Source organism: Thalassophryne amazonica, chromosome 19, assembly GCF_902500255.1.
Source record: "Thalassophryne amazonica chromosome 19, fThaAma1.1, whole genome shotgun sequence".
NCBI classification, from domain to species: Eukaryota; Metazoa; Chordata; class Actinopteri; order Batrachoidiformes; family Batrachoididae; genus Thalassophryne; species Thalassophryne amazonica.
Genome location: NC_047121.1, coordinates 33,787,122 through 33,791,746, shown reverse-complemented (window position 1 = coordinate 33,791,746; position 4,625 = coordinate 33,787,122). Strand labels below are relative to the sequence as shown.

General features: G+C 36.8%; 1 long non-coding RNA gene across 1 annotated transcript; it reads right to left on the bottom strand.

Moving 5' to 3' along the window:
• Positions 1–127: 127 nt before the first annotated feature.
• Positions 128–2,451, bottom strand: LOC117531840. The gene is made up of 2 exons (XR_004566744.1): positions 1,685–2,451; positions 128–180 (listed from the first exon to the last, which is right to left on the bottom strand). It is a non-coding gene; the product is annotated as an uncharacterized LOC117531840 (long non-coding RNA).
• Positions 2,452–4,625: the final 2,174 nt, after the last annotated feature.

Here is a 4,625-nt window from a genome sequence, read left to right as displayed (position 1 = left end):
GAAACTTTGCAATGGCAGATTGAACAAGAAGGCATGAAGTCAGACTTCATGACTGTAACCAGCTGTCATTACCTCATCATCACAGTTGTCATCATTTCTGACAGGAAATTTTTATTTTTTTATTTTTATAATATCGTATCTCTTACATTTTCCTGCACTGCATATGCAGTATAATAAAATCTACAACCCCTGGCAAAAATTATGGAATCACCGGCCTCGGAGGATGTTCATTCAGTTGTTTAATTTTGTAGGAAAAAAGCAGATCACAGACATGACACAAAACTAAAGTCATTTCAAATGGCAACTTTCTGGCTTTAAGAAACACTATAAGAAATCAAGAAAAAAAGATTGTGGCAGTCAGTAACGGTTACTTTTTTAGACCAAGCAGAGGAAAAAAATATGGAATCACTCAATTCTGAGGAAAAAATTATGGAATCACCCTGTAAATTTTCATCCCCAAAACTAACACCTGCATCATATCAGATCTGCTCGTTAGTCTGCATCTAAAAAGGAGTGAACACACCTTGGAGAGCTGTTGCACCAAGTGGACTTACATGAATCATGGCTCCAACATGAGAGATGTCAATTGAAACAAAGGAGAGGATTATCAAACTCTTAAAAGAGAGTAAATCATCACGCAATGTTGCAAAAGATGTTGGTTGTTCACAGTCAGCTGTGTCTAAACTCTGGACCAAATACAAACAACATGGGAAGGTTGTTAAAGGCAAACATACTGGTAGACCAAGGAAGACATCAAAGCGTCAAGACAGAAAACTTAAAGCAATATGTCTCAAAAATCAAAAAATGTACAACAAAACAAATGAGGAACGAATGGGAGGAAACTGGAGTCAACGTCTGTGACCGAACTGTAAGAAACCACCTAAAGGAAATGGGATTTACATAAAGAAAAGCTAAACGAAAGGCATCATTAACACCTAAACAGAAAAAAACAAGGTTACAATGGGCTAAGGAAAAGCAATTGTGGACTGTGGATGACTGGATGAAAGTCATATTCAGTGATGAATCTCGAATCTGCATTGGGCAAGGTGATGATGCTGGAACTTTTGTTTGGTGCCTTTCCAATGAGATTTATAAAGATGACTACCTGAAGAGAACATGTACATTTCCACAGTCATTGATGATATGGGGCTGCATGTCAGGTAAAGGCACTGGGGAGATGGCTGTCATTACATCATCAATAAATGCACAAGTTTATGTTGATATTTTGGACAATTGAAAGGATGTTTGGGGATGATGAAATCATTTTTCAAGATGATAATGCATCTTGCCATAGAGCAAAAACTGCAAAAGCATTCCTTGCAAAAAGACACATAGGGTCAATGTCATGGCATAGGGTCAATGAGCAGATCTGATTTGATGCAGGTGTTAATTTGGGGGATGAAAATTTACAGGGTGATTCCATAATTTTTTCCTCAGAATTGAGTGATTCCATATTTTTTTTCCTCTGCTTGGTCTAAAAAAAGTAACCGTTACTGACTGCCACAATCTTTATTTCTTGATTTCTTATAGTGTTTCTTAAAGCCAGAAAGTTGCCATTTGAAATGACTAGTTTTGTGTCATGTCTGTGATCTGCTTTTTTTCTACAAAATTAAACAACTGAATGAACATCCTCTGAGGCCGGTGATTCCATAATTTTTGCCAGGGGTTGTATATTCTCAGTAACTGTTACACTCTTCATAATACAAAGATTAAGTAACTGACAGACAAATAACTGTCAGGATAATCCATCAAAATATGCACATTGAAACATGAACAATGTGAAATTAATTGTTTTGGATAATGGGATATTTTACATTTTTTTTAACAGTGCAATTTTGAATTTCAAATATTTGTGTATTGTAAAAAAAAAAAATAGAGAAAAGAAGTTTTAAAGCAAAACAAATTGAGTTTAGCAAAGTGTTTAATTTTAAAATGTGTTATAAGGAAATTCAAAGTGCTTCTTCATTTATGAGGAAAGATTTTAAAATATGCCAAACATGAATGGAGGTAACTATATTTTGTATTTCTTAATTAGATATAAAAGGATCATTTCTACTTTTATGCTTACTGTCAGTAAGTTGTTGGGAGAATTTTTTTTTTGTATGGTTATTGAAACTTCGCAAAAGCTGCATTCAACGCACACTTTACAAATACTGGTTGCACTTACTGCATTTTAAACCAGTACAAAGTTTAAGTATTGTGGCCTTGATGCCGTTTGCCTTAATGTAAATTTAAAGGCATGGATTACTGCCCCTGCCTAGGTTGGCACCTTTTGAGTGCCTTTCTAATTTAATGGAGGTGGAGGATGCACAAGCCTGTTTTCAGAAGCTGTAATTACAACCCCTGGCAAAAATTATGGAATCACCGGCCTCGGAGGATGTTCATTCAGTTGTTTAATTTTGTAGAAAAAAAGCAGATCACAGACATAACACAAAACTAAAGTCATTTCAAATGGCAACTTTCTGGCTTTAAGAAACACTATAAGAAATCAAGAAAAAAAATTGTGGCAGTCAGTAACGGTTACTTTTTTAGACCAAGCAGAGGGAAAAAAATATGGACTCACTCAATTCTGAGGAATAAATTATGGAATCACCCTGTAAATTTTCGTCCCCAAAACTAACCCCTGCATCAAATCAGATCTGCTCATTAGTCTGCATCTAAAAAGGAGTGATCACACCTTGGAGAGCTGTTGCACCAAGTGGACTGACATGAATCATGGCTCCAACACGAGAGATGTCAACTGAAACAAAGGAGAGGATTATCAAACTCTTAAAAGAGAGTAAATCATCATGCAATGTTGCAAAAGATGTTGGTTGTTCACAGTCAGCTGTGTCTAAACTCTGGACCAAATACAAACAACATGGGAAGGTTGTTAAAGGCAAACATACTGGTAGACCAAGGAAGACATCAAAGCATCAAGACCGAAAAGTTAAAGCAATATGTCTCAAAAATCAAAAATTTACAACAAAACAAATGAGGAACAAATGGGAGGAAACTGGAGTCAACGTCTGTGACCGAAACCGCCTAAAGGAAATGGGATTTACATACAGAAAAGCTAAATAAAAGCCATCATTAACACCTAAACAGAAAAAAACAAGGTTACAATGGGCTAAGGAAAAGCAATCGTGGACTGTGGATGACTGGATGAAAGTCATATTCAGTGATGAATCTCGAATCTGCATTGGACAAGGTGATGATGCTGGAACTTTTGTTTGGTGCCGTTCCAATGGGATTTATAAAGATGACTGCCTGAAGAGAACATGTAAATTTCCACAGTCATTGATGATATGGGGCTGCATGTCAGGTAAAGGCACTGGGGAGATGGCTGTCATTACATCATCAATAAATGCACAAGTTTATGTTGATATTTTGGACACTTTTCTTATCCCATCAATTGAAAGGATGTTTGGGGATGATGAAATCATTTTTCAAGATGATAATGCATCTTGCCATAGAGCAAAAACTGTGAAAACATTCCTTGCAAAAAGACACATAGGGTCAATGTCATATCCTGCAAATAGTCCGGATCTTAATCCAATTTAAAATCTTTGGTGGAAGTTGAAGAAAATGGTCCATGACAAGGCTCCAACCTGCAAAGCTGATCTGGCAACAGCAATCAGAGAAAGTTGGAGCCAGATTGATGAAGAGTACTGTTTGTCACTCATTAGGTCCATGCCTCAGAGACTGCAAGCTGTTATAAAAGCCAGAGGTGGTGTAACAAAATACTAGTGATGTGTTGGAGCGTTCTTTTGTTGTTCATGATTACATAATTTTTTCCTCAGAATTGAGTGACTCCATATTTTTTTCCCTCTGCTTGGTCTAATAAATTTTCTTGTAACATCGGTTGCCATGACTGTTGTTTCATCTTCTTTACTGACACGACTGCCTGGACATGTACCCTCTAAAGTGCAGTGAGTGATGAGAATGAGTGTGTCCACTCCAGTTTAACACAATAACAAATTATCATCTTGTACCTCAGCAGATGCCCATTCCCAGTATTCTTTTTGCACGTTCACAGGTCTAACAGAATGTTATGAGGTCAAACCCTTTCACATCTTGTGAATTTTGACACATCAGAGCACTCTAAAAAGCAACGCTATTACTGTGCATGTCAGCAAAGTGGCAATAGCATGGTGTTTTTGTGTGTGTGGAAAAGATAACTGAAACAGCTGGATGGATTTCCTGCAAACTTGGGAATATTACTTTGATAGACATCTGGAAGTGATTAGATTTTGGAGTAGTTTGATTAAGGTAAACAATCCCAAAACAGTCTATTTTTTTTTTTTGTATGTCCCAACAACCAAGAAGCCTAAGTGGATCAAATGTGGTGGGAATATTGCTTGGATAGATATCTAGAGGTGCTTAAATTTTGGAGTAGTTTGATCAAAGGGCATGGAAAACATGGTCAAAAACACCATTACAGACATGTATTTTTACTTGTACATTTATATGGTGGTGTGTAGAGTGTGCACGCATCAGCCCTCTGATGCCTGTGTGAGATCCCCATTAAAATATGACTCTATGGAGATCCCGAAGACGTGTCCACCACCTGCTGAATGTATTGTATGCTCGTGCTAGATTGATAATGAAACAAAAGTTTGAACTTCTTTGTTTGGATCAATGTA